The following is a 14494-nucleotide window of genomic DNA, read 5'->3' as shown; positions in this document are numbered from 1 at the left end:
ATAATGCACGTAATGGGCTTGCTAATTCTGAATATGAGGGCAGAAAGCGTGTAATGTAGGTCACCATACCCAAGTAACGTTGTAATGCCTGTTTGTCTGTTGGTGGAGGAAACTCGGTAATCGCCTTGATCCTTTCTGGGTCTATTTGAATAATTTCAGGACTAATGATGTGACCAAGATACTTGATGCGGTATACAGCCAGGTGTAATTTTTTCTTGCTGAAAGTTAAATTGGTCACCCGTGCTTTTCCCAAGACTCGAGTCAATAATGCATCATGATCCGCAGTATCACGTGCCATGAGAAGGAAATCGTCTGTGGAAATACGGGTATTAGGGAATTGTGCTGGTGGAAACATTTTGTACATTAGCTGTTGGAAAACCTCTGAAGCTGGTTTTATACCATTTAAATGGTAATTTACCAACTCTATCTAAAACATCTGAAAACCGGTTGAGTATGATTGTTGAGTAGCTGTTGAGGGCTTATGACGAGTAATAAGTCCGAGGGTAACAGTCGCTTGTGCTCCCAGAATCGGTGTGGTTTGTTGTTGCGTGATATAAAAAGTAAGAGTTGTTGTTTTAGCAAATGAGGCACAAGGAAGGTGTACCATACCAGAGATCTCAATCTGATGACCAGTGTAGGCTGCAATTATGCGATCAGGTATGCTGAGTGAAGGCTTGATTGGAAGTTGATTGTAAAAATAGTGTGGAAGAATGTTTACTTGGGAACCAGTATCTAATTTAAATTTAACGATATTGTTAGTAACATATATTGGTTCATACCACGCATCCAAGGTATCCACCCCTTGTGCCTTTAACTCGCATGTTGTTTTGCTGAGTATCGTAATGGAGTGTAACATAAGTGGAGCTTCTTCCAGAGCAATATCAGGATATGACTGCTGTAAATAGAACTCATCTTGATATTGTGGAGCCTTTGATTGTTGGAAAGGCATGTAGTATAGTTGGTAGTCATATGACAAACTCATGGGCATAATCATGTGAAGGCACAGTAAAGGTGTCCCCTCGGAGAGGTAAAAATTAAAACAATGCTAAATGATGAGAAATATACATCTTTGCGCCATTGTTACAATGATTCGAGGTTCTACCGAGATTTGAACTCGGATGGCTGGATCTAAAGTCCAAAGTCCTAACCATTACACGATGGAACCGGCAATATTATTGCTAGGATAAACAATGTATAGGGCAAAGGTATTTGAAAATATCAAATTAAAACATAGCTAAAGGAAAGAAAATATACATCTTTGCGCGCTTGTTTCAATGATTGGAGCCTCCACCGAGATTTGAACCGTATTCGCTGGATCCAAAGTTCAGAGTGCTGACCATTTCACCATAGCACCGACAAGGTTATTGTTAAGCAAAACCTAGTATAGGTTAAAACAAACCATGTTCGCCGAAGAGGTATAACAAATTTACCAGCATTGCTTTCAACAATTAGAGGTTCCACCGTGATTTGAACTCGGATTCAGAGTCCAGAGTGCTAACCATTACACCACGGAACCGACAACTACAATGAAAAAATAAACGAAGTATAGGAAAAAGGTGTTCGAAAATTTCAAATTATAACAATACTAAATGAAGAGAACTATACATCCTCCGGAGTTCTAAGGTGAATATGAAAACCTCCGATATTGGCCGGAGTTCGGAGGGGGAAATGAATTGCAATAGTTATGAGAAGTGAGGGTGTACCCTCTGTAAGTAGACCCTTAGCCCTCCGGAGCAAAGGTGTGCCCACCGTTATCAGACCCTCAGCCATCCGGAGAAAAGGTGTGCCCTCCGTAATCAGACCCTTAGACCTCCGAAGCGAGGGTGTGCCCTCTGTTAGCAGAGCCTCAGCCCTCCGGAGAAAAGGTGTGCCCTCCGTAATCAGACCCTTAGCCCTCCGAAGCGAAGGTGTGCTCTCCGTAATCAGACCCTCAGCCCTCCGGAGCGAAGGTTTTGCCCCCCCGTAATCAGACCCTCAGCCCTCCGGGGCAAAGGTGTGCCGTCCGTAATCAGACCCTCAAACCTCCATTATCAGTTCCTCAACCATCTGCAGATAAAGTTTATACTCCACCATCCGCCAATCCGCCCTCTTTTCCATGCGGCTCCGTCACATGTCCCTCCGCCCTTCGGAGCGAAGGCCCGCATTTCGACAACTCTCTCCACCCTCCACAGTGTTTGCCCTCTATCCTTTTCTTGACCATTGCCATTCGTCGTAACAACGTCTGTTTCGTTAAAAAGGATTTGGCAAATCTGCTTTACGCTAACGATTGTACAGAAAACGTTTGATTTTTCTTTGCAAATTAACACGTCGATTTTTCCTTACGAGCTTGAATGCAAAGTCCCTAAGTTGACAAATATTCGTTTTTATTGAAGCCAAGAGTTTTAAATAGTTCTAACTCCAAAAGGTTCTTTAAAATATGGATTTATTGAAAATTACAATGGTTTTATTTTTGGTTGTTAGAGTTTATTACGTTTCCTGAATGGTTTATCTTTATACCACCAGGTTTTCCAGATGCTGTATAATAGGCCTCTCCAAATATTAAATATATTATACTAACTTTGGTAATAAAGTTATATTATATTAACGTATAATACAAATATAAAAAATATAAAATATAACATGACTTAACATCACAAAACAATATCATCATATTATATCCTAAAATAGAATAAAATATAATATAATATAATATATAATATAATATAATATAATATAATATAATATAATATAATATAATATAATATAATATAATATAATATAATATAATATAATATAATATAATATAATATAATATAATATAATATATAATTTAATTTAATTTAATATAAAATAATATAATATAATATAAAATAATATAAAATAATATAATATAATATATAATATAATACAATACATGTATAATACAATACAATTTAATACACTATAATACACTATAAAACGATATAATATAAAAATGATATTATAACTCATAATAAATATATTATACGTACTTGTGGTAACATATATTATATCAAAAGTGACAAAATTGCCAAAAGTGTGACAATCCCTGTACTCTCGTATGCTAAAGGTTTAATGAATGCTCGACTCGAGATCGACCACATAAAAGACTATTTATTGTCGCCCTTTCTGGCTCTTTTTTTAGTCTATGATATTATATCGTAGGAAGATGGCGATAGCATCTCCACAGAACGACGAAAAATCCTAAAATACACTAGCTTTGACCAGTGCTACTTAATTCCTCCATTCCTCACTACATGGCGTTAATTCTTTGTTTTAACTTCTTCCCTCCCAACTTGTACTTCACTCGTAACTTTCATTCCGAAATGGTTGTATACTATTGGACTGAATCCCATTGAACCGAAAAGTATTTTAAATACACTGTATACAACTTTAAAATATCTAATATATAAGTTTGTATAAAACGCCTGGCAATCTTCGTATGGTACTAGAGTTACATTTACTCTGTTCACATCGATGAGTTCAGCTAACAGACGACAATGGCACACGATATGAGACGAATGTTCCGTGAAGCGGGAGTGTGGTGCACTATCGTAATCCAAAGCGTCTGGGAGGGAGATAATGAGAATGACCGCTAGAGGACGACCACCAATTACTCAACTGGTGGTTGTTATACTTCCGCCACCGGTATCCCTTCCCTATCCCCAAATATAACCCCGTTGGCGTGGCCCTGAAATATATCTCGAACTTGATTAATTGCATAGCGGTATAGTGGAATATAATAATAATAATAATAAATAATAATAATTTTATTTGACATAGCACCTTTTGTTTTTACATTTTCTTAAAGGGCCAAGTCTAAAAAGACTTTTAGGCCACAACTCATGACGGAGTATATTTAGCAAAGTATTAAATTTTGAAAAATGATTGCTTCTTAGGTGAAAAATAGTGGATTTAGATTATTAGAGGAAGTACACAATTTTTAAGTTTGTAGAATAGTTTTTGGGAGGTTATACAATTTTTATTATTTTAGACGTTTTGATAATTTTTTTGTAATTACTTATATTTTTTGCTTCCCTCCAATTAATACTATTAAAGTTTTTAACACCGACATAAAAAATTGAGTTTTGCTTACGGGAAGTTTTAGCAAATGGAATATTTAAAGTAGGCGTCACTCGCATGTTATATTTACTTCTTTTAGAGGGTTCAAAAAAATTACAATGAGTGGAAGTAATAGATTTATATATAAGAATAAGAGAGCAATATGTATAAAGTTGTTTAATGTTTAAGATATTTAGTGATTGAAAGATTGGTTTCGAGTGAGCAAGATATGGCTTTTTTTTTAAAATTCTAACTGCACGTTTTTGTAGACAAAATAGTCTATTAAGATTGCCATCTGAGGTATTGCCCCAAATTGGTAAACAGTATATCAAGTGCGAATACACTAACGAATAGTAAAGTTGTAGGCATACTTTATCCGTGAAAATTGCTCTATTTTTTGATATCAAATAAATACCATATGAGACTTTTTTTGCAACTTTTGAAACATGTATGTTCCAATTTAATTTTTCATCGAACCATACTCCCAAATATTTTACCACTGATACCTTTTGCAGATTAGTATTATTTATGACAATATTATACCCCGAGGGGACAATTTTACCTACATTAGTAAATATCATATATACTGTTTTTTCTGTATTTAAGCTCAATTTATTATTTTCTAGCCACATACTAATTTGTTGCAATTTATAATTTATTCTATCTATTAGTGTCTCATAGTTTCCATCGTTGTCTATTAGAGCAGAATCATCAGCATATAAAATAATTGAGTCATCATCGACTGTTGATGTAATATCATTGATAAAAATATTAAAAAGTAACGGTGATAATATAGAACCCTGTGGAACCCCGTTGCTTATTTCGTTTTCGTTTGATAAGTTATCAGTTTTCGTTTGGGCCGTTCGATTTGAGAGATAAGATTTTAACCAACAATGCGCCTTGCCTCTTATTCCTGACAGGTAAATTTTGTGTAGTAATCTATCATGGTTTACAGTATCGAAGGCTTTTCTAATATCTAAAAAGACTCCGATTACATAATGACCTTTGTCAAGCCCGTCTATAATTTTTTTATACACTTTAGTAGTAGCAAAATCAACTCCACTGTTTTTACGAAAGCCAAACTGGTTATGAGTTAGGATATCGTACTTTTCACAGAAGTTTGTTATACGAGTCATAAAACATTTATCTATTAATTTCGCAATAATTGACAGTAGTGAAATGGGTCTATAATTACCGGGATTTTCCGGATCACCATGTTTAAAAATTGGAATAAGTATTGCTTTTTTCAGTATATTCGGATAACAGCCATTAAGAAATGTGAGATTAGTGAGATATACAAGAGGTTTTAATAGTTGCATTTTAATTCTTTTAAGTAGTCTAGGCGTAATTTCGTCTGCCCCCGGTGCTGAGTTATCTTTTAATTCGTTAATATAGGATAACATTTCTTTTTCGTCAACCGGTAGGAGAACTATTGAATTAGCAATACTGTTTACACTCTCAAAAGAGTTTTCCCTGTCCTGAGGTTCGGAGGGGCGGGTACTTTGAGTAAAGAATGCATTTAATTCATTTGAAGATATGTGAATGCCCGAGGTCTCCTTTTTTTTAGGTTTACCGATTAGGTTGTTGATAACTTTCCAGGAATCTTTGATATTTTTCTGAGTCACCAGCTTTGATCGAAAAAAATTATTACGAGCGTTACGGATTGTGTTGCTGCAACGATTTCTGGATTCTTTATATAATTTAGTATTTACCTCTGTAGGAGATTTTTTAGCATCTTTTCTGTATTTATTTTTTAATTTTATTAAATTTTTAATTTCTGTAGTAATCCAGTTATTACTCAAAAGAGTATTGTTGACCACGTTGTTTTTTATGGATATTATTGGACAATTCTTGTTTATATTATAAGTTATTTTATCTATTAGCCATAAGAACGCATCTTCTACATTACTTATTTTATACAGTTTGTTCCATTCTACTAAATTAATATCCTGCGTAAAAATTTCCAAATTTTTTTTAGAGAAATTTCTTATCTTAATAGGGGAAGTTAGAATGTCTTTTAAGTCTAAATCAACCAAAATAGGGGAGTGATCAGTAATATCCCATTCTGTTAGTACTTCAACAGAAGGAGTAAAATTAGCATAACAATGGTCGATCAGAGTAGCCGTAGAATCCGTAACTCTCGTAGAGCCCGTTATCAGTTGCTTATAACCATAACTAAGAGTTAAATCTTTTAGTAAATTGGAATCACTGTATATTTTATTTAAATTAATATTGAAGTCACCGATAATTAAATTGTTTGACTTAGAGGATCTAATGATTTGTAGTATACTTTCAAAGTTAATCAGGAAGTCCCGAACGTTACCTTCAGGCCTATAAATTACGTAGATGCTAAAGTTGCCGATTCTCACACCATATGCTTCAATGGACGCTTCCATTTTAATTATTTCCGTAATTATCTCAAATTTAATGCCTTTTTTAATATAGAAACCTACCCCTCCTCCTCTTTTCTCTTTTCTTCCCACGCCTGCGAAGTTATAATTGTGTACATAGTCAAAAAAAGTATCTTTATACCAAGTTTCATTTAAAACAAATATATCTATTTCATCAGGGAAGTTCATTGAGGCGTTACAATATAGAGACGAAAAATTAGCACTGGCACTTTGAATATTACTATATAAAAGCTTTTTCATAGTCTAACGTTAGTACTTTTAACAAAAATAATTAAAATAACTCTTTTTAACCGGATTAATTTGGGACAACTTTGTTTCTGGTAAAATCAAACTTAAATTCTTGTGAACCTATCATTATTTTATTTACACTAACGTATTTAAACTTTTCAGGAAGTTTGGTTTTGGCAAACATACGAAGCTCATATCGACCCGTTTCTTGACGGGGGGTGTAGTCATGTTCAATATATAGATTTTGACCTTTTAGTTTGGGGCTACTTTTAAGAATGAATAATTTTTGGTCATAGGTATCGACTTTGATCACTACCACTCTGTTTTTTCCCTGTTTATACGGACCTCTTCTGTAAGCGTTACTAGGTTTAATAATGGTCTCTACTTCGAGCTTATCATGTAGTATAGTTGAAATTTTATCTGCTAGGTTATCTCTGGTTTCTGTTTCCAAATCTGGTAGCCCTTTAATGGTGATATTGTTTCTCCTGGATAAGACTTCCATATTTTCTATTTTAAATCTATTTTTTTCAATTTCATTAAGTAGGTCGCATTTTTCCGTTTTGGTTTGGTCTTTCAAGAGGTTAAGTTCGAGTTTTATAGTTTGGATCTCGTCAGTTTTTCTTTCAAGGGTCGTTAGCTTAGCTTCAATGTGGGTGATATTTTTTTCTAGATTATCAATTTTTTCGTTTGTGTATTTTTGTTCTATATCGATCCTATCAAATCGCTTATCCATTTTTTCATCCATTAATTTAAGTTGACTTAAAATATTTTTATCCATGTTCGTAAGAAACACGTATTTACTAGTTTAGGACGTTATTCTATGGCAGAGTTCTGACAACGGGGAAATATAACACAAAATACAAAAGAAAATAATTCTCACCTATGAAAAAACAATCCTATATTAGCGAAACGTTTATAGAACCGTTGCCTTTGAACTCTGCCAGAGTTGTGATAGAGTCAGCTTTCCGTGGCGTCGAGAAGAAGTTCAAACAAAGGTCATTCGTACGAAAACAGTTTTATTTTTTTTTATCACCACGGCGCTAGCGATAACGGAGTGTTGCTATATATTTTTTAGTTACGTTGAGATTTTTTTTTTTCCTTTACTTTGATTAGAGTTTTACGAGAGCACTAGCTTGACACGATCTTTATGTTGGTGAAACACATAACGAGGAGAACCACTACGCAAAAAACCCGTATACGTCAGACTTCAGAAATACATGATGAATTTAAATACGTCGGAATTAAGCTAGCTTGGAGACACCAGTTCTTCATCCACTTTAATAGAGCCACTATTCCACTCCAGAATATCCACATGAAAGTCCAACTTGTTTATATCTATGAAAAAACAATCCTATATTAGCGAAACGTTTATAGAACCGTTGCCTTTGAACTCTGCCAGAGTTGTGATAGAGTCAGCTTTCCGTGGCGTCGAGAAGAAGTTCAAACAAAGGTCATTCGTACGAAAACAGTTTTATTTTTTTTTATCACCACGGCGCTAGCGATAACGGAGTGTTGCTATATATTTTTTAGTTACGTTGAGATTTTTTTTTTTTCCTTTACTTTGATTAGAGTTTTACGAGAGCACTAGCTTGACACGATCTTTATGTTGGTGAAACACATAACGAGGAGAACCACTACGCAAAAAACCCGTATACGTCAGACTTCAGAAATACATGATGAATTTAAATACGTCGGAATTAAGCTAGCTTGGAGACACCAGTTCTTCATCCACTTTAATAGAGCCACTATTCCACTCCAGAATATCCACATGAAAGTCCAACTTGTTTATATCTATGAAAAAACAATCCTATATTAGCGAAACGTTTATAGAACCGTTGCCTTTGAAAAGAACCTTCGATTTTCAAACTTTCAATAAAGACTTGGCAAGTTGGCAGCATGACGTCACACCTTTTGCTATGGCCGCCATGCTGGTATACTTTTTTTTTCTTCAATTGTAAAAAGCATAGGTGACCTACGTCATGCTGCCAAGGCCATATTAGGAATTTATGCACAAATAGCCGCAACCAATTTTATTGAGTAATTTCTTAATTATCGTGTTGGTATAAGATTATACGTGATTAGGGCGCTAAACGTACAATTTTTAAGTAGCCCATTTAGAATTTTGTTAAATAATTGTGTAATAAAAAACGCTGTTTATTTCGGAGGGAATTTGTTATCAATGATGGATGACTCAACATCATTGATAAAAAAAAACTCTTAGTTCATACCAAACATCTTTTTTTTTCTTTTAGGCTGAACCGAAGCACGTCACGCAACGCTATTGTTTCGGATGAAGATATCTCAAATTTAAAAAAAGGAATTGTTTGTGTTTTTGCTTCGTACTTTGTTTTCCAGCTACAATATCCCAAAATATTTTGTAAAATGTTGGAGTTACTTCCAAAAGGTAATTTTTGGAATGTACCCCAAAAAATATCAATTGCTGTCTGCAACCTTGTTGGCAAATTAGGTACATGAAAGAAAAATAAATACTATTATTTTCACTTACAAGAAGATTTTTTTCATGATTTATCCTGCTAATTGGAATAAAACTCATAAAGAAAGTAGGCTGACAAAGCTAAGGTATATAATATAAAGCAAACTCAATACAATCTTATCGGATTTGAAGTAGTATTCTTTGTGTTGAGGGGCAGAACCGTACTTCTGAAGGTGGTACTTAGAACTGTGGAGGGCTTAGAAATGAACCTCTCCTCTTAAGCGGAAAAGTAGAACCGTTACGGATTTAAACATTAACCCCTAGACGCGTTTGCTAGAACTGTATCTGCTTATTAAAGGACCTATGGGGTGTTGGGTAGAACCGTGGTGTGTTTGAAGAAGAGCCCTTGGACGTGCTAGATAAAATCGTAAGCGGCTTAAGCTGGAACCCCTTTCGGCGCTAGATGGAACCGTGATGGCGCTCAAATCTAACCCGAGGCGGCGTCGGGTAGAACCGTAGGAGTGCGAAGAGGGACCCCTGACGGCGCTTGATGAAACCATGAAGGGCTTAAAATTGAACCCCTGATGGTGTTAGGCGGAACCGTAAGCGGTTTAAGCTGGAATTCCCTTCGGCGCTAGATGGAACCGTGGTGGCGGTCAAATCGAACCCGAGGCGGCGTCAGGTAGAACCCCTGACAGTGCTAAATAAAACCATAAGGGGGTTCGATAAAAACCCTTGGTGATGGTAAATGGAACCTTTCAAATAGGTTCTAACTAGGCCAAAAAAGGGTTCTTAATAAGGGACATTTTTGGAAACCCTTTTTCCGACCTACATGGAGCCTTTTTTTCTTAGAGTGTGTGGAATGTTGTTTTGGAAATAATAAACAAAGTTAATGTTCAAATTCAGGCTTCTACCGTAGATTTGATTAATGTAGCCGATATTTATGAATCTCTTTGCAAGTTTTTCGCAGAACAACGAGAAAATTTCAAGTATTTCGAAGAAAAGGCGACGGAATTAAGCGTGTCGAAGCAGTACACAAAAGACATGGAAAAAGACAACCGAAAAGAAAAAAAAATACGATGAAACACCTGATGAAGAAATTAGAATGACCGCGAGTGATACTTTCAGGGTTAACACATTTCCCGTCATCATTGATAGACTGGTATCCGAATTAGAAAAAAGGCAGGATGCCTACAACAAGTTTAATTAAAATTGTTCGTTTCTGACTAAAATGAGTGAATTGTCATCATCAACCATTACAAAAAAGCCCTTTCCTTGGAAGCAATGTATTCTAATGATTTAGAATTAATACATACATTTTCAAAGCCACATTTCTTCGGAAAGAGTTTTGGTAAAACCAGATTCTGAATCATTAGAAAGTCTATCTTCGTTTCTGCAGAACGTTTATCCTAACTTGGACATAGCTCTTCGTATGGCATTATGTACTCCAGCGACAAATTGTTCTGGTGAGATAAGCTTTTCTTGTCTAAAAAGGATAAAAACATATTTGAGATCGACCTTAAGTCAAGAAAAATTAAACGCTTTAGCTCTTTGAGCATAGAGTCGGAATTAATGAACGAGATTACTTACGACGATATCATCGACGATTTGGCCAGTTTGATAAAAAATCGCGCAAAAAGGTATTGTAAGAAACTTTCATAACTTAATTCAATTTTTTTTAACTGTTTGTAAGGAAGCGCAATAAATATTATTTAATGACGTTAACCAAATGTACATTATTATGTAATACATCGCCTTATTACTCGTTACATGATTGAACTTTCATTAGCTCAGGTGTTTGGCGGAGTGGTTAGCACTCTCGCCTCGCAGCAAGAGGAGTCGGGTTCGATCCCAGCTAGTGGCACTGGGTGAAAATCCAAAACCACTTCTTCTGCGTAGAGTTAGTAAGTTATCTCCTAACTGGTTAAAGGGGTTTTCCCTCGAGATCTTCGGTTTCCCCTTCCCATAGAAACTTACCGAGGTTAACGGTATTAGAAAGTGAAGGGAGCTGACGGTTGGCTAGCGTAGCATGAAGGGCTTGCCACCACCCTCCTACGCATTATAACCTGGCCACCTGTTACTTGATCACGCACAAGCAACATTGCTTATGTGGTTGAAGGTGGTGCCGTGAGTATTAGATCTATTATAAAAAAAATATTTTATTAATTTTTTTTACCTATACTACGTTTTGTTTAACTTTGAATCCAGCGATGACAGTTCAAATCGCGGTGGAGGCTCGTGTCATTGTAACAAGCGTGCAAAGATGTATATTTCTCTTCATTAAGCATTTTTTTAATTTGAAATTTTCCAAAACCTTTTTTTATACATTGTTTACCTAGCAATAGTATGGCCGGCTCCATGGTGTAATGGTTAGCACTCTGGACTTTGAATCCAGCGATCCGAGTTCAAATCTCGGTGGAACCTCGAAATGTTGCAAGCAGTGGTGGAACGTTGTATATACCTCTTCGGCGAACATTGATTTAAAAATTGTTGTTTTATTTTCTTACCTTTACTAGGTTTTGCTTATCTTCAACCTTGTCGGTGCAATGGTGAAATGGTCAGCACTCTGGACTTTAAGTCCAGCGATGACAGTTCATATCGCGGTGGAGGCTCGAATCATTGTAACAAGCGTACATAGATGTATATTTCTCTTCATTAAGCATTTTTTATTTTAAATCTTCAATAACTTTTTCCTATACATTGTTTATCCTAGCAATGATAATAGCGGTTCCATGGTGTAATGGTTAGCACTCTGGACTCTGAATCCAGCGATCCGAGTTCAAATCGCGGTGGAACCTCGTAGTTTTGTAAGCAGTGGTGGAAAGTGGTATATACCTTTTCGGCGAACATGGTATTAAACCTTTTTTCCCTCTACTTGTTTTTGTTTAATAAGATTCTTGTCTGTGCTATGGTGAAATGGTCAGCACTCTGGACTTTGAGTCCAGCGATGACAGTTCATATCGCGGTGGAGGCTCGAATCATTGTAACAAGCGTACATAGATGTATATTTCTCTTCATTAAGCATTTTTTATTTTAAATCTTCAATAACTTTTTCCTATACATTGTTTATCCTAGCAATGATAACAGCGGTTCCATGGTGTAATGGTTAGCACTCTGGACTCTGAATCCAGCGATCCGAGTTCAAATCGCGGTGGAACCTCGTAGTTTTGTAAGCAGTGGTGGAAAATTGTAAATACCTCATTGCTTCAAAAATAATTGTTCTATTTTCTTACCTTTACTAGGTTTTGCTTATCTTTAAACTTGTCGGTTCAATGGTGAAATGGTCCGCACTCTGGACTTTGAGTCCAGCGATGACAGTTAAAATCACGGTGGAGGCTCGAATCATTGTAACAAGCGTGCAAAGATGTATATTTCCCTTCATTAAGCATTGTTTTAATTTTAAATCTTCAAAAATCTTTTTCCTATATATTGTTTATCCTAGCAATGATATTGCCGGTTCCATGGTGTAATGGTTAGCACTCTGGACTCTGAATCCAGTGATCCGAGTTCAAATTTCGGTGGAACCTCGTAATTATGTAAGCAGTGGTGGAAAGTTGTATATACCTCTTCGGCGAACATGGCTTTAAAAATTTAGTTTAATTTTCTTACATTTACTAGGTTTTGCTTATCTTTAACCTTGTCGGTGCAATGGTGAAAAGGTCCGCACTCTGGACTTTACGTCCAGCGATGACAGTTAAAATCGCGGTTGAGGCTCGAATCATTGTAACAAGCGTGCAAAGATGTATATTTCTCTTCATTAAGCATTGTTTTAATTTGAAATTTTCAAAAAACTATTTCCTATACATTGTTTATCCTAGCAATGATATTGCCGGCTCCATGGTCTAATGGTTAGCACTCTGGACTCTGAATCCAGCGATCCAAGTTCAAATCTCTTTGGAACCTCGTAATGTTGCAAGCGGTGGTGGAACGTTGTATATACTTCTACGGCGAACATTGATTTAAAAATTATGGTTTGATATTCTTACATTTACTAGGTTTTGCTTATCTTTAACCTTGTCGGTGCAATGGTGAAATGGTCCGCACTCTGAACTTTGAGTCCAGCGATGACAGTTAAAATCACGGTGGAGGCTCGAATCATTGTAACAAGCGTGCAAAGATGTATTTTTCTCTTCATTAAGCATTTTTTCTTAAATCTTCGAAAATCTTTTACCTATACATTGTTTATCCTAGCAATGATATTGCCGGTTCCATGTTGTAATGGTTAGCAATCTGCATTTTGAATACCGTGATCCGAGTTCAAATCTCGGTGGAACCTCGTATTGTTGTAAGCAGTGGTGGAAAGTTGTATATACCTCTACGGCGAACATTGATTTAAAAATTATTGTTTTATTTTCTTACATTTACTAGGTTTTGCTTATCTCTAACATTGTCGGTGCAATGGTGAAATGGTCCGCACTCTGGACCTCGAGTCCAGCGATGACAGTTAAAATCACGGTGGAGGGTCAAATCATTGTAACAAGCGTGCAAAGATGTATTTTTCTCTTCATTAAGCATTTTTTTATTTTAAATCTTCAAAAATCTTTTTCCTATACATTGTTTTATCCTAGCAATGATATTGCCGGCTCCATGGTGTTATGGTTAGCACTCTGGATTTTGAATACAGTGATCCGAGTTCATATCTCGGTGGAACCTCGAAATGTGGCAAGCAGTGGTGGAACGTTGTATATACCTCTTCGGCGAACATTGATTTAAAAATTGTGGTTTTATTTTCTTACATTTACTAGGTTTTGCTTATCTTTAACCTTGTCGGTGCAATTGTTAAATGGTCAGCACTCTGGACTTTGAGTCCAGCGATGACAGCTAAAATCACGGTGGAGGCTCGAATCATTGTAACAAGCGTGCAAAGATGAATTTTTCTCTTCATTAAGCATTTTTTTATTTTAAATCTTCAAAAAACTTTTTCCTTTACATTGTTTATCCTAGAAATGATATTGCCGGCTCCATGCTGTAATGGTTAGCACTCTGGGCTTTGAATCCAGCGATCCGAGTTCAAATCTCGGTGGAACCTCGTAATGTTGCAAACAGTGGTGGACCGTTTTATATAGCTCTTCGGCGAACATTGATTTAAGAATTATTGTTTTATTTTCTTACATTTACTAGGTTTTGCTTATCTTTAACCTTGTCGGTGCAATGGTGAAATGGTCAGCACTCTGGACTTTGAGTCCAGCGATGACAGTTAAAATCACGGTGGAGGCTCGAATCATTGTAACAAGCGCGCAAAGATGTATTTTTCTCTTCATAAAGAATTTTTTATTTTAAATCTTCAAAAATCTTTTTCCTATACATTGTTTATCCTAGAAATGATATTGCCGGCTCCATGGAGTAATGGTTAGTACTCTGG

The 14494-nt window shown here is 35.9% G+C and overlaps 4 non-coding genes across 4 annotated transcripts; all 4 read left to right on the top strand.

Annotated features, from left to right (window-relative positions):
• The first annotated feature begins 11484 nt into the window (after positions 1-11484).
• Positions 11485-11556, top strand: TRNAQ-UUG (transfer RNA glutamine (anticodon UUG)). The gene has a single exon. It is a non-coding gene; the product is annotated as a tRNA-Gln (tRNA).
• Positions 11557-11858: 302 nt separating this feature from the next.
• Positions 11859-11930, top strand: TRNAQ-CUG (transfer RNA glutamine (anticodon CUG)). The gene has a single exon. It is a non-coding gene; the product is annotated as a tRNA-Gln (tRNA).
• A 290-nt stretch (positions 11931-12220) lies between these two features.
• Positions 12221-12292, top strand: TRNAQ-CUG (transfer RNA glutamine (anticodon CUG)). Its single transcript has one exon. It is a non-coding gene; the product is annotated as a tRNA-Gln (tRNA).
• Positions 12293-12587: 295 nt separating this feature from the next.
• On the top strand, positions 12588-12659 carry TRNAQ-CUG (transfer RNA glutamine (anticodon CUG)). The gene has a single exon. It is a non-coding gene; the product is annotated as a tRNA-Gln (tRNA).
• Positions 12660-14494: the final 1835 nt, after the last annotated feature.

Source organism: Leiobunum rupestre, chromosome 6, assembly GCF_980474605.1.
Source record: "Leiobunum rupestre chromosome 6, qqLeiRupe1.1.hap1, whole genome shotgun sequence".
Classification (NCBI taxonomy): Eukaryota; Metazoa; Arthropoda; class Arachnida; order Opiliones; family Sclerosomatidae; genus Leiobunum; species Leiobunum rupestre.
The sequence above is the reverse complement of the archived record's forward strand: the minus strand, read 5'-3'. Positions and strand labels throughout refer to the sequence as shown.